This window comes from Symphalangus syndactylus, chromosome 15 (genome assembly GCF_028878055.3).
Source record: "Symphalangus syndactylus isolate Jambi chromosome 15, NHGRI_mSymSyn1-v2.1_pri, whole genome shotgun sequence".
Classification (NCBI taxonomy): Eukaryota; Metazoa; Chordata; class Mammalia; order Primates; family Hylobatidae; genus Symphalangus; species Symphalangus syndactylus.
Window position 1 is genome coordinate 2,318,337 of NC_072437.2, and position 17,214 is coordinate 2,335,550.

The window sequence follows — 17,214 nt, forward strand, 5'->3', positions numbered from 1 at the left end:
AATAGAATATACCCTGTTAAATCAGACATGATACTTGCTTTTGTGGAGCTTATACTTTAATGGAGAAACAGAAAGTCAAGCAAAAACTCAAACTATATATCTTTAAATTGGATATGTGCCAATGAAGGAAAATGTGGCACTGTAAGAAAAAATAATAGGGAGTTAAAGGATAAATAGGAGTTTGGTGGATGAAATTTATGAAGGGCTGAAGATTTCAAACAAAAACTGATGCAGGAGGGTGCAGCTTTGGAGTCAAGAATGAAGTTCTAGGAGATAGCAAGGAAATGGTGGGAGAGGAGGTCAAAGTAGGTAGGATTTTATATATTATCAATGGGAAAATATTGAACAACCCTAAGCAGAAACGCAATGATATATGTTCATCTTCATTACAAATTCTTCTATCTTTAGTAGACCTGTTTTCAGGCAAAACTTCATGAGAGAATAGTAACAAAGAGAAAAAAAGTGGTGTTCTCAGATTATCTCTAACTCACCTGATGACTTGAAGTTAAATGACCTCAACATTTTGTGAGGCTTTTCCTTCTTATAAAGTAAGGAGTTTAGATGAGGTGAGGTGTCCAATTTCATTTAGCTTCAATTTCCTGTAATTTGACGGCTGTCAAGTCATGCTTTGATTTGTTCTGTTTGTGAGCCAGGGTAACTTTAAGGCAGTATATTAACTAGGAGATCTATTTCTTTACTTTTAAACTTCAAAATTATGATTATGTAAGTATTTTAAAGAGCATTTAGAAAGTAAACAAATGAAAAATTTTTAACATTTTGGAATGTTTCTATTTCTTTTTGAAACCTAGGTTTTTGGTGGTAGTGGTGATATTTATTTTTGCCAAACTAACCATTCCATGTAATTTTGTAGCATTTTGGGTTGATGACCACCGTAAGTCTAGTATTCCCATTTGTGTTAAAACTTATCTTTACAATTAATATACTTTCACTGAATTATTTAATTAAAAATTAAACTACGATTTCTAATACATGTTCAGTGAGATATTATTAGGCATTACCTGAAAGGGATTTCTGGAGAAAGAAAGAATTTCTGGTTAAAAAGAGTTGAGCAGGTTTTCCTAGAGCAATTCTCTCGGTCTCTAGGATGGAGCTACAGCATAAAATATCCTCCAAATTTACTTCACAAATTAGCCCTTAGATTTCATGAATTGCTTATAATTTTTTTTGTAGACCACAGTTTCTTTGCTCCTCAGTATTACACTTGCTTATGTGAGTTTCTAAAACTAAGTTTAATTTTGGAAATTCTTAATTTTATGTTTATATTTTGAATTGTGTTTAAAATTAAGTTTAGTTAAAAGCTATGTTTTTATTTCTACCTACAAATTCAGTGTCCCGTCAATAGAAAAAAAATTCTCAATAATATTTTAAAGTTACTTTAGTCTTTGTCATTAAAGAATAAAAATTTACCAGGCAGAAATGCCCCAGAAGCTACCTATGGAGGAAATATAAATATTATTATTACCTACTAATATTAATATACAAAATAGTCAGTTATGTGTATAGAAGTTAAATATATATAAAAATTAAATATTTATAAATGATACAGGACTCACGTGTTTGTATGCTCTGACTGCTGTGCAGTCACAGTCTGATAAATTGATAAACAGAGTTTGCAGTAAAGAAGGAGTTTAATGATTGCAGGACAGCTGAGTGAGGAGATGCGAGCACCCTCAAATCTGTCTTTCCAGAGAGTACTTGGTTGGGGTGAAGGGATTGTAGAGGACCACAGGCTGGATAAATGGGCTCACTGACTGGTTTGGGTTAGAGGGATTAAATCAGCAGGATGTGGAAACTTCGCCCTTTAGTGAGTCAGCTTCTCCTGGAGCCCTTCGGAGGAGCTGATGTCAGTAGTTTCACTGGTATGTAGGATCTGAAAGAATACCTCAGAGAGAAAACTTAATATTTCACAATGCTCAAGTTGTTATCTATGAGTAGTTGAGTTTAACTATAATCTTGTGACAGGATATAAATGATTGTGGGGCTGTACCTAATAAACAATTTTGAGGAAGCAGGACAGATGTCAAGTTAACTTAATGTTTAAGGCTGGATGTGCTGGAAGCTTCTTTTTATTTCATCCCCTCCCTCCTTTCCCAAATAATTTTATAAAGATTATAGGGGTGGTTTATATATATATATATATAACTTCTAATATTTTATCAGTTAATAAAAGCTCACATTTTCTAGACATTTTTGTTGATTAAGCTAATAAGATGGCTTTTACCAATGGATCTTGAAATGTGGTATGCTAAATGAATTTCTGTTTTCAAAAAGAATTGTGCATGATCAATAATTCACTAAAACAGTAGGCAAGTAAACTATATCACTAAGACAGTAGGCAAGTAAATTATATTTTTAAATTTACTAGTGGTGCAATCTTGTGCAAGTCACCTGACACTTTATGCCTTAATTTCTAAAAGAAAAAAGAGAACTTCCTAAATTACAGAGTTGGGTTCAAATATGAATGAGAAATAGAAATATGAAGGTATTGGAAATATTAGAAATAGGAATAAGAAGGAATCTGCTGTAGTGTTAGTGACTGACATGTACTTAACTATCATTGGCAAAATTATTATTCTTTTCTGTTTTGAAATAATGGAGATGTAGTAGAGAAGATTTTGTTAATTTGAGGTGTTTTAACTCTTTATTCAGTAAGTTCTTTGTAAAAATTTATAGGAAGAACTGAAGGGATATGAAGGGTTCATAATAAACACAGCAGATGATTTCTGATCCTTAAATCCAGAAACTGGGCCCTAGTTTATTTTACTTTCTTATTTCTAGCAAACTACCTAGAAAAACTTGGAGAATGGCACTATTTTTTTTATTGATCTCAGCTTCAAAAATTTCAAAATGTAGTTTTTCATTAGTAGTAGTAATTCAAGCTAGAACATATAATATATTCAACATTACACTAAGTGATTTACTTTTATATAAGTTATTTCATTTAACCTTAAGAACACTTCGTGGATATATTTATATTTATTTTTACAGATTAATAGATTGTTATTAGCAGAGTTTGGGTAACTTGCCAAACTCTGATACATTGCTAAGGAGTGATTGACCTATAATTGAACCATGTTTCTTCTAAATACTATGCTCCACTGTAAATACATAAAATTACAGGTTAAAGTTTGAGAATTACTTCTAAGTAATAAATAGCTCACTCAATTTTAATATTGATTCTGGTAAAATTCATTATAAAGGGTTTAGCATTCTTTATAATGTCTGGGGTTGGGTCAGGGAGAAGATAATGAAAAGAGAACAGAGCAGATAAGAAACACTTTGCACATCTGACTTTCAAACTGATCCTCTAAATAGATTTTTTTATGCTATCTCATCAAATTGAAACTTTTTGATGGATATAGAAACAAAAACTATTGTATTAAAAATATTGAGAAAGATTGAGGAGAAAGAAAATTTTTTTCAAGAGAATCAAATTATATTATTTAAGGTATATTTCTGTGTGAATCTTGAAAGTAGGGAAAGAAATATGTCAGCAAAAATACTAGAAGTAATTTATTATTTGATTGTCACAAAAATATTAATTGATTGATTAATATGTATCAATCACTAATCTAGGATGCTCTTGCTCTGACTTATATTCCTCTCCCAAATATTCCAAACCATGACCTTATATTAATAAAAGAAGACATTCAAGTAGTATATTGATAGTTTACAAGCACTTAGAATGTATATTTTGAAATTTTGTGGTGATCTGACGAGTGACCTTGAGTCTCAAAATTAGAGAAGTTTCTAATAATTCTGGATTAAATAAAATGTGAGGGAGTTAATCTTGAAACAAAAGGAAAAGAACTCATCCATACAAGGAAAGGACTTTGTGATTAACACCTGAATTTTCATCAGAAACAATGATAGTCAGAACACAATGGGATAGCACATCCAAAGTGCTGAAAGAAAGAATAAGTGTCTTGTTCTATTTATGTTACCAAAGTTGTAATGTGCGTAGGATTTATATTTAAAGGGGAAAAACTTTAAGAGGAATTAGACATAGTCAATGGAAAGAATATTACCAATAATGTGTTCTAGATCTGGCTTGGTTAGATATAACGCATTTAACTTTGGATAATTCAGGAATCCTTTGCAAATCTTTGTTTCTTTGCATCCAATATAACAGGGCTGGAGTCAACACTAAAAAGCTTGAACTCTCAATATTGTGTATATCTGTTATTTCAAGTTATCTTTGCCTCCGATATAACTGGGCTGGAGTCAACACTAAAAGCTTGGACTCCAAATATTGTGTATATCTGTTATTTCAAGTTAGTATATTTTATGTTTCCTTCTTGATGGAAGCTTGTCTTATTTTTTTCTCTACAGTCTGTATTTTTTTCTTTTCATAGTTCTGTAGCAATTGTTTTCCAAATATAAAAATAATTCTTTTGTGCTGTGTGAAAATATGCATCCTTTTATTTAAGCTGCCAGACAGATGTGTTATTTCAAGTGGGAGACTATGATTTTTCTCTATAGATGATGGGTGGGATTTTGTTGTTGTTTTTGCCATTTGTTTGTTTGTCTAACTTTACTAGTAGGTAGATTATTTGAATGACTGATCTGATTAACCATCATTCCTTCTAAATCTGTCTCCTTTCCTTCAGGTCTCTCATCTGAACACATTAGAATTTCTCAATACAGTTGGTATTGTGCCCAGTTAAATCCATCTGATTTTTGTTTTTAAAAATGGCAAGTTGATGTAACATTTCATCATACTATATAAAATAGAAAAATCAGAACAAAATGTAATTGACGGTTTTCTGAGTTTCTTTTAGTCTTAAGTTTTGAAATTGTTTTTGTCTATTTTTATTAGGGTTTCACTCTGTCACCCAGGGTGGAGTGCAGTGGTGCAATTATGGCTCACTGTACTCTTGATCTCCTGGGCTCAAGCAGTCCTCCCAACTCAGCCCCCAAGTAGCTAGAACTACAGGTGTGTGCCACCACACCCGGCTTTATTTTTTATTAAAGAAAAAAAATTGTAGACCTTAGCTTTCATTATGTTGCTCTGGCTGGTCTTGAACTTCCAACCTCAAGTGATCCTCCCATCTTTGCCTCCCAAAGTGCTGGGATTAAAAGTGTGAGCCACCTCAAGAAACTGTTTTTTTAAATTATCATTATAATACTTGATAAAATAAAATAAAATAAACATCTGAAAATGATGCTGACATAGTTGGGTGCTGGCTTTAAAAAGTCCATTATGTCCGTTTTCTAAGGTGGCACTTAAACACGTGCACACATGCACAGACTGGGTGGCTTAAACAACAGATATTTATTTTCCCACAGTTCTAGGGGCTGTAAATCCAAGGTCAAAGTGCTCCTCTGAGGACCATGATGGAAGGATCTGTTTTAGGCCTCTCTTCTTGGCTTGTAGGTGTCTGGCTTCATGGATTTGTACTTCTGTGCATGCATGTAGCTGATTTTTACCCCTTTCCAAATTTTATTTTATATGGACTTCATTTTTGTTGGATTGGAACCCACCCTGAGGGCCTCATTTTAACTGAATTCTTATTTAAAACATCCAAATATGGTTACTTTCAGAAATACCAGGCTTTAGAATTTCACCATATGAATTTGGAGAGAGGGGAGCACAGTTCAGCCCATAACTAACACACGGTAAGTAACTATTGACCAAGTTACTCATGTTACTCAAGAGAGATAATTCACTTTGTTAATACAAAGCAATTTTTTTCCTCAGTGGGTGTAAGAGTGTGTCACACAGAAGTAGCATTTTAACATATAAGATGCGTAGCTGAGCTCTAAATATAGGAGACAGTATGATAATTTTTACATTTCAAATTCTCTGCCTGCATTAGAATAATTTTGCAGAATGTGTAAAACAATCTAATGAATTGATTGGAGTGTGTGGGAACAAGAAATATGGTTGTGGTTTTTATATAAAGCTTTTATATAGTTCCCTTAAAAATATAATTCTCATTTACCGATTTCCCTAAGGCAATGGGTATATTTTGTTTTATTATTTATGATCCCTTGATTTTTCTGACTATGGTTCACAAAAAAACCATAAGATAAAATACCATCCTGTACCTTATTTTCTTGCGACAGTTTTTTTCTGCTAAATTAATATTTTGTATATTATTTTGTATATATTTGGTATAATTCTGTTAATATTTTATATATTTTTCATATTTGTATATGAGATGCAGATGCCTTAGACAACATGAAAATATCTTTGAACATCCCTATTTTACCAAGGAAGAAAGATAAGCAAAGCACATGATTTAATAGATTTTAGAATTAACTGGTAAGTTACATGAGTTTCAATTTCCCAGAACTCTAATATATATCCCTGCATTCTTACCATGAAATATACAGAAAACACCATCTTGTTGCATATTGTTACATTTATTTGTATTGTACATATAATCTCAAAGTTTATATTTTGCCACGATTTATGCATGAATTTTTCATGACAAATATTCCTAAGTATTCCCATTATAGGTATATGTTTCCCAGAATAGTGGTTTCAGGAAGTCGTACTATTATCCAACTGTCAATTTACTTATTTATTTATTTTATTTATTTTTTCTGTTTATTTTTAAGGCTAAGTGCGAGTGGAAAAGAAAACAAGAAATCTGTAACTGGTTGTGATTAATTAGTTTTGAACACCACTACATTTGGACTAGCCTGCTAATTTATTTTTCATCTATACTTACCTCATCAGCACTCCCTAATTCTTGCTTATCTTAAGCAATTGAAATTTTCACTCAAGCTTTAACCTAGTTAGAAATATATTTTTCTAAATTTCAAACTCCATACTGTTAAGGTCATACCTTTCTGAAATGTAGTAATATTTTCACTACTGTTTAAATCCAAACATTTCTAACTCTGTGTTGCAGATATGGATATGAAGAGGCCTACTGCTACAAGTTTATATAGGCTGGGTATTTTGCACTTTAGTGACTGATTACTGTTTCTTTAGGAATGGACATATTTGTCTTGTTCTATAGTTACCATTCATTGAATTGTTAAATGTGCGGTCAATATTGTATATGACCTATTCAGATATGTGTGATGTGCACGTGCACAGGGATCTTTGTCCTTTGTGATTAGTATAACTGTGCATACCCATCTTTGTGTGAGTCTCTTGGTCATTCAAACTCAGCTACTCATCCTGTACTTTATCTTCATGCAACAGTTTTTTTTCTGCTAGATTAATATTTTGTATATTTTTATTTTGTATATATTTGGCATACTTCTCTTAATATTTTATATATTTTGTATATTTTCATATGAGATACAGATGCTTTAGACAACATGAAAATATCTTTGAACATCCTTATTTTACCAAGGAAGAAAGATAAGCAAAGCACATGATTAATAGATTTTAGAATTAACTGGTAAGTTACACAAGTTTCAGTTTCCCAGAACTCTAATATATATCCCTGCATTCTTATCGTGAAATATACAGTAACAAGGAATGAAATTAATGTATTAAGGTATCTTAATCTATCCAATTAAACGATATTTTGAAAAGGACTTTAATGCTCTTTTGACATTGAAATAAAGTGAGTTTATCTTGAGATTCCATAAGATAATGAAGAGCTGGTAATTACATCTTTACATTTTATTGCTCTTTAAATGGCAGAATCTTCATTATTTCTGCAAGAGGTCACAAGCATGTTCATCTTAACTTGACTATTATACCAATAAGGCTTTATTAATACATCTATAGAAGTAGCCAAATCATTCATTCCATGACTAGGCAATTAAGTAATCCTGTTAAGCTAAAGAAGTAATGACTCAAACGTGTTGGGTAAAACTGTAAGACACAGTGTCAGCAAGGTGAAGTAACTTCTCTTTAGCACTTTGCCTAAATAACGATTTTTTTTAAAGAGACATATGCAAAAAAACATGAATGTATCATGAATTAATTTGTGCATGGTTTCCCTATAAAATAGTCACAGTAGCAACCACAATTATGGTAAATTAAAAGTTGTAAAACTAAATGTTTTTAGATCAATAGTTTTCTCTTTAATGCTGTTTTCAATTTAATGCTGGCCTATTTTTCTGGGCTTCCATACAGACTTTATAATTAGTTGGATACAGTGGTTGTATGATTAATAAAATATAGACTGTGGTGCTGCCACGTTTGCATTTGAATCCTGCCTCAGCCACCCAATATGGCATGAGTGATGTGAAGTCAGAACCTGGGTTTTCTCATACAGAAAAATAGTCATAGAAACATCAATCTCATAATGTTTTGTGTTGGTTAAATAAGAAAGTTATGTAAAACTGTCAAAGCACAATAGCTACTCATAACAGGCATTCAAGTATTAGTGCCTATATTCTGATCTCTGTTGCCCTCACTTTTCTATTCCCCCAAATGATAACAGAAGCTACATTTAAAATCACTATTCCACTCTATAATTTCTGTTGTGGAAAAATAGAGAAATCTGTATTTTCTTATGTAGTAACTTTTATCTGCATATCTTCTTGAGTCTCTAGAGTTATATAATTTTCATATATACAATTAATTTGACCTCCGGTCTCTACAGATAGTTTATCAACACACTGCTACACATAGACCCAGGTCTTTGATTTCCACAATGTGTGTGTCTGCATGTGTATTTATTAATATGCTTTATTTTCTGGCTGTTGAGTTGATGGGAGAAAAGTGAAGAAATCATAAGTAAAATTTTTACTCCACGATAAGGTGCTGATTTTTCTTTTAAGGAGTATACCAATATAACTATTTAAAGTTGGAACTATTAAGCTATCTTTTTTCTCTTTTTTGTAAGTATCTCAAGCTGAAATGATGGTGAGCAGGATGAGGCACATGGCAATATATGCTGCCAATTTGAGATAGTTCATATCCCAGGACTTTTTTAGAATTGTCTATATGCCAGTCTTGAGAAAATTTCAGTTACTTGCAGAGTTGTCCTTTGTGCAGAAGTGAACTCAGTTCAGATATTTTGACTTCACTACTAAAAGTGTGTAAGTCAATTTTCTATAACTGGAGACAACTGACTCAACTTTTAAAATAATTCTAGGTGTCTCTAGGATTACTGAATATTAACGCAAAAAGGGTTATAACCACATACTACAATAACTACAATAATTAAAATAACATAAAATTACAAACAAATTCATGGCACTCAGATTTAGTAGGTATGTATGGCCCTTACACATTTATTTATCCTAATAATTTGTTCTGATGGCAAAAAGGTACCCAACTAGGAAGAATAATGTTAGAAGGCATGGAATAACCTTGCATTATTCATTATAATTTCATATATAATTTCATTTTTCATATATAATTTTGTTTTTAATGCATAGTTACCATGCATTAAAAACCAACCTTCTTTTTAGCCTCTTTAAATAAACACAGTTAACCCAATCAAGATGGCAGAGATTTTCAGGGATCACCTTATCAAGTTGCCCATTTCTAAGAGTATTTGGAAGCAGATATTACTAAAAACAGTAGTTAGGGTGCCATAATTGCCTTGAGGTAATATTGACTATAAGTATCTTCAGTGTCCAGAAGTTTTCCTGAAAAATAACTTCAAATATAAACTTCACGTGATAATTTATTTTTTAAAATTACAATAGTTTATTTTTGTTTCGTTGTTTTCGAAAATGGTTGCGATCAAGGTGACACATGCATACATGATCAGAGGGGCAGTTAATTAGGACGATAGATGCCCGAATCAAGATTTGCTGTTCTGTTTGTGTTTCATATGTTGCAAAAATAATATATTCACAGCAAAGTTTTTGATGGTTTGGCTGTCAACGCTATGGATGTTATTACTGTCCCTCAGGCTTTGCTGATGAGTCTACATGTATCAGGTTGTCTCCTTCCTCTACTTATCTTCCGTCATTGCCGCTCTAATAGGATTGAAGTAATTGTAAATCTCTCCCATTGAGTTATTTTTTCAAGTTTTGAAATTTTTAGTCTATAAATTGTTAAGTTTTGATAACCTACATTTTAGTTTATTTACTTATTTTCATGGTACATATTTAAGGCATAAATATATGCCGTGAAATTATTACTACAATCAAGCCAATTAACATATCCATCACCTTTCATAGCTTTATTTTTATGTGATTGGCAAGAGCACCTAAAAAATATACTTTTAGAAAATTTTCAGTACAGAATACAATATTATTAACTATTGGTATCATACTATAGGTTAGATACAACTTACTCATCCTACATGACTGCCAGTTTGTACCCTTTGATCTGCTTTTTTTCGTTTCCTCTTAATCCTTATCCCTGATGACCACCATTCTACTGTTTCTGTATACTTGGCTTGTTTTTAGATAGCACATAGAAGTGAGATCATGAAGCATTTTTCTTTCCATGTCTGGTTTTATTTTACTTAGCATAATGCCATCCAGGTTCATCCATATCATCAAAAATGGCAATTTTAATCTTTTTTTAAGATTGAATACTATATACATAATATTTATATTATTATTACAGAGTTTATAAGATTATAATATGATATATAACTATATATCATAATTTGTTTATCCAATTGTATTCATAGCTTGACTATTGTGAAATATACTGCAATAAACATGAGAATACAGATATATCTTTCATACACTGATTTCAATTCCTTTGGGTGTATACCCAGCAGGGGGATTGTGGAGTCATACAGTAACTATTTTAAATTTTTGAGGAACCCTCATACCGTTTCCCAAAATGGATGTATCAGTTTACATTCCCACCAGCAGTGAACATGGGTTTCCTTTTTCCACACCCTCATCACACTTCTCTCTTTTTTATATAATAACCATCCTAACAGTTGTGAAGTGATATATTTGTTTTGATAAACATTTTTCTGATTAATGATGTTGAGCACCTTTTCATACACTTGTTGCCCTTCGTATGTCTTTTAAATAACGTCTATTCAGATACTTTGGATATTTATCAGTCGGATTGTTTTTTGACATTGAGTTGTGTGAGATTTTTATTTCACATGTCAACCCCTATCTGACATATGGTTTGTAAATATTCTCTCCCATTCTGCAGGCTGTCTTTTCATTTTGTTGAGTGTTTGCTGTGCAGAAGCTTTTTATGCACTGCATTTTGATGCAGTCTCACTTCTTTATTTTTGCTTTTGTTGCCTGAGCTTTTGGTGTGATAGCCAAAAAACCATTGTCAAGGCCCATATCAAGGAGTTGTTTTCTCTGTGTTTTCTTCTGTTAATTTTATACTTGCAGGTCTTACAGGTAGGCCTTTAATCCACCTTGAGTTGGTTTTGTGTACAGTCTAAGATAAGGGTCCAGTTTTATTCTTTTATATGTAGATAACCAGACTCTCACTCTTGCTTCTTCACAGGAACCATTCTTTGCCCCAATTTTGGCCAAGTACCTTGTACACCACCTTCAAGTCTAAGTGCAACAGAAAATGCACGTTTCTCAGAAAAGACATTTATTGTTCACTCATAATTCAGTCTTTAATAGACATATGCAATAGAATATACAGTTTGCAAGATTAAAAACAAGGTTTATATTGCTTCATAAGGAGCAAGCACATTTTTGAAGCACAGGGTAACTCTTGACAATGAAACCTGCAACTCATTATGATTTTTAAGTTGTGTGACGTGGATACCCAGCATTTTCATGATGAGGCTGTGCTTTCTTACATTTTCAGTGATGAAGAAGACATGCCAACAGAGGGTTAGTTCCAGATAAAATGAAATGTTCCAAACAGTATATATTGTTTATTTGAATCATCTGTGGGGGAAGGAAAGACAATTTTCCAAAGGACATTCCTCCTAAATTCTGTCTTAAAGTTGTTTGTAAGTAGAAGATTGAGTTTATATTACATTACAAGACCATAATGTCTTTATTAAATTCACTGTTCAATCTTTAATCAAATAAGTAAATGCATTATTTATTTCCAAGTTTGAAGCACACATTCTCTTCAGCTGAAATGCCAATTCTAGAGGAAAACATATCCAATTATATATGAAACTGAAGGCCATTTTTACTTTTTATTATTCTTGTAGCATTTAAAGACCAAAAGCCTGTCTTATATCTAGTTGCATGTTTTCAGGAAATATGCTTTTTGAAACTATTCTCATGAATATGAAATTAACCTCAATAAATAATTTATTTTTGAACTCTTATTTCTTGCTAATTAAATATCTTTGGCCAAAACATTTTTAATCCTCCTATTTGTTCTTTGAGAAATTTTGACAATAAATTCAAAACTTTTAATGGAGAATATTTAAAAGATCTTCTTAGAATAAAAAAAATTTTACTTTTATTCTTCATCAAAGTTGTGTATCCCTATATTTCTAATGTTTAGGACATAAACAATTAGGTGTGATTATGACCACTAAATAACTAAGAACAATATACATTTTTAGATTTCAGGCTTTAAAAGTAAAACACTTGTTAGAATTTTATGGTTAAATCATGTTCTTTGTACCATGAAAGAAAAGAAAATCATCGTGTTATATATCAAAATATAATAATGAGGTATCATCTCTCTCAGAGATCTCTGAACAACATCATAAAACCTGGACATGTTTCTTTTCAGTAATATTTGAGTCATGAAGGCATCAAAAACTTGGAACAAAATAAGATTAAAGCAGAATAATAGCTTAAAAATTAGGTCTAAATTCTAGTTCTCTTCCTTGTGGCAAAACTTTGGTCAAGTAAGTAACCTCTGATTTCTCATTTTCTTCATCTATAAAGACAGAAAAATTCAATTTATCCTACTTTGCCAAACTCTGTGAGAAAGCTGCATAACCTTGAAATTTTGTGGTGGCATAGAATTTTTTAAGCATCTAGATTATTAAAAATTCATTTAAAAATTAGCTGTTTTTTGAAGTACAAATTCTAATAAATTCTATAACTTTGAAAAAATAATTTCTCAGGTTTGGAAAACTTCAGTCTATGTGGCTAAATCAGAGGGCAATACAGCATGTATACACCAATATATATCAAATTTTTCTTGTAACATTTTAGAGATTCTTAAGTTTTACAGAAGCTTATTCACAAAAAGGGTTGCTACAAATTCAGAAATATATTCCTCAGCCTCTTCCATTAATTGGAAAACATTATATAATCAGAGTCCCACCTGTCCAAAGTACATAATAAAATATAGCATCCTGAAATAAGTATTTGTTATTTTTATTGCTTATGTTGTGAAATCGAAGCTTATTGCAAAGTAAATCAAATAAATTATTCTCTTCTGTGTTTATAAAAGTGAGATTTCAGACCCAATTTTAGATAATTTGCCATCATCATGGAAATGGAAAACGTTGTTCAGTCAGTTATTTGTTCTTTCTTTCCCTTCTCCTGGGGGTCCAGTAAATGATTATTGAAAAAGTGCTTATCAAAAAACTATTTTGAGCAACATAATTTAGAAGCAATATTATTAAGACACAAGCATTTTTAAGAGAGTTAAGAAATATGCATAGAAATGATCAATAAAATCAAAATGTGTGAAATAGCACACAATAGTATACTTGATTGTTATGGGGTTGCAAAGTTAAAGTATTCTAAGGTGAGTGTGAAGTTCTGGAAAGTACTTTTTGGCCATTGACGAGGACTTTGTTTCAATGAAGGAAGCAAGAAGGGAGTGTTGAGGCAGGGACACTGGGCATCATGTTGAACAAATAGTAAAGACCAAAGACACATTCTGGAAAACGGATGGCCTCTTGAGAGAAAAATTATGTTTGTGCTACCAGCTTGACTTATTACTCTTATATAAGCAACTTCTAAATAAATGAAACCAAATTTGATTATGTTAGGGATTGCCTGGACAGAGACTTGGATTTTGGAGAAATTCAGGGCATAATTTTCTTGGATTCAAATCATGTAGATCATTGATTCTCAAAGAGTGGTCTTTGATCCAACAACATCGGTGTTACATTGAGACGTCAATTCTTGGACCCCCAGATCTGTTGAATCAGAAACTCAGGAAATCTCAGCAGTCTCTTTTGCAGCATGTCCCCTGGGTGACTCCATTGCACAGTGGAGTTTGAAAACCACTGCTGTGGACAAACAACCGAAGTCCCTCTAAGGCCGTCTGGCACTAGCTGTGGCAGCCCGTTAAGTGTGGCTCCTGCAGGACCATCCCTTGTTCACTCTGTCTATTAAAGTTTAGTGGCAGATGGAAAGATAACAAATGATAGGGTACAATTTTGTATCTAAACCATAATCTGCGAAATAATCTATTTTCAATCTTCTAACTAGAAGGTACTTCACTTGAATTTAAGCTATTCTAAATAACAACATTTTTCTGAATTAAGAAGACATAGAGTCAAAGGACGAGGCAATCAATTACTAATTAGTGGTTAGTTAACAAGAAATAAATAAAACTATTATCAGAATGTCATTTACGTAGGCAAAGCATAGCCAGGTAGGTAGATCATATTAGAAGGATTATAAGATGAATAACTACAAATCTATTCTGTAACACTAGAAATTATAAAAATGACAAAAATTTAATTATCAAATGAACAAATATTGTAAGATTCCTGCACAGTGGTTTATCTTCATTATTGGAAGAGTGCTTTAGTACAAATTTTCTAGGCTCAGTTTGGCAGAATTTATCAAGAATTTAAAAAATATGACCATTGACACAATAATACGGTTAAACAATCATCTTAAGGGAATAGAAATCTAAGCCAAGAACTAAAGAACCAGGAACTGAAAAGGCAAAAGGGACTAAGTGATGGAAAGAGCAAGAGGGAGAGATGTGAGACCTTGCACCAAAGATAAAACTTAAAACTACAACAACGAAAAGTATAGCTAGACTCTGTTACCTGAATATGAACATAAAGGAAAAGTAACAGTCAAAATGTTGTCTGGAATAATAGAAATTTTGTAAAAGCAGGAGAGTAAGAAAAGGAACCTCATTTTATAGAATGTGAAGTTTGATTGTGGATCACTCTCTGATACAGAGAGTTCATCAAGCACTGACAAATAATTGTGTGTGTGTGGATAGACTTAAATTCCCACAAATCAGCACCATTTATTTTATGGCCACATGATGCCATAATATATAGACATAAAACCATGAAATCATAAATCAAGAAATAAATTATACATGGAATTGTCAACTTTGTCAAAATAAAACATGCACAGAAAAAGTGAAAAGTTAATTCAGCAAAACAATGCATAAGGCTGATTATCTCACACTGGCAGATTCATTGGTAATTACATAATCATAAATATTATTAGTATCATTATTGATTTGCAGCATAGTGTTGAACAGAGCACTCTCTAGAGACGGACTAACTCACATGAACCTTGATGCTGTCACTTTGTGGTGAACTCAAGTAATTTAGCCTCTCAGAACCTCAGTTTTTCCATCTCTAAAATAGTGATAAGGTAATGCCTATCGTTAATCAGGGCTAAATGGACAAATTTTTTATAGGGGTTGGGAAGGTGCTTGGTGTTGTAATTACTCAATAAATAAAATATTCAATAAATTTTTTAAAATAAAAGTATAAAAATTATGTAAGGTTTATAATCATAAAAATACTCTAATCCAAAGATATTTACAACACAACGATGTATTCTTTTTAAAAAATACTAACATGTAGGTTAGCTAATATTTGGTGTCCTGTATATGAACAACAACAACATAAGGCTACATGTGAAAGAACCAAGTGGATGTCCACTTCAATAAGAGTGAGGGGTCAGAGGAAGGTAAGTTTGTGCTTCGTGATAAATAGTGTTGCACGGAGGCAAGTTCAGGGACGTTTCTTAGAGGAAGTAATTTGGGCTTTATGGAAGACTAATTGTAAAGTAAGGTTGATAGCAAATAATAAGGTTGAGAGCAAGGGTATTCAAATGCTGAAACATGATCCATGCAAAGTATGAAAATGTAAAGGGTTGTCCAGGTGGCAATGTGCAGAGTTGTGGCCATTAGTGATGGCAGATATGGTTTTGTTTGCCATCTCTAGTTGAGTCTAGTACAGCTGATTTTGGCCAGACTATACAGGAATTTGATGATTCAATTAATGAATCTGGTGTCGGAGTATAAAGATAGAATTAGGCTTTTAGGAAGCCTAACCTGGCAATAGTGTGTGTTATGAGCGACAGGAAAGAGGAATTGCCCTACAGAAGGCCTAAAAGCCCAGAAACTAAAAAGGCAAGGAATAGTGATGGAAGGAGCAAGAGGGAGAGATGTGAGATCTCGCACCAAATATAAAAATTAAAACAACAAAAAAAGTATAGATAGACGCTGTTACATGAAAGCAACAGTGAAAATTTTGTCCGGAATAATAGAAATTTTGAAAAAAAACAGGAGAGTAAGAAAAGGAAACTAATTTTATAGAAAGAATGTTAATTTGATTTTGGATTACTGAAATGACAGCAGGCCATGGAAATGAAAGGAGCTAAGTAGCAGAGGGAATTGGTGATATAAAGTTTTAGATGGAGTGGCTTCCGACTCATCAAATAAAATAATAGTTGAGATTTCAGAGGTAGAAGAAAAGAGAAAATTTGAAGGCAGAAGATTAAAATTAATTACCCAGGGTTAGAAAAAAATCGTAAAAAAGAAGCCAGTAAAGATGGTGGGATAGGGCTCCTGAGTAGTTAAGGTAGGGATGAGGGAGGAGAAAAACCATGGTAATGTGGTTATATAACATGAGAATAATATGGAAGGAAGGGGTAATTATTTTACAGAAGAAAGTGAAGGAAAACAGCAATAGGTAATGGTGAGGACCAAATACTGCGAACAGCTTACAGTTTGCTGAAACTGAAGGGACATTGGGATTGACCATTGTGAGGTCATTATGATTGCTAAATATAGTGCATTTGGTGAATACAAAATGTAGAGGGTGAAAGAAGCAATGTATGAATATATTTAAACGCAAGAAAGAATAGATTCAGGCATTTGGTAAATGTAAAATATAGTAGGCACAAAATGCATAGCAGTGCATAGAAACAGATAGATAAGTATTAAATTTTTGTTCAGAGGCACTCAGTTACAAAAGAAATTATGTTTGCTGTTGCAATTATCAGCATAATAGGAGGAAATATTATGCACCCTGTATTTTGAAAGATAGGTGCATTTGAACAGTTGAGAGTAGCTATACTTCAAAGTAGCTATCATGGGAATGTTTCGGGGGTTAAAATCCATTAATTAAGTAAAATTTATCAAAAATTTGTCAAAGTATTGTTGGCATTAACAGACAATTTAATTTTATGAATTATGGCTTGTCTTGTAATTCTATGTACTGCGTCAAA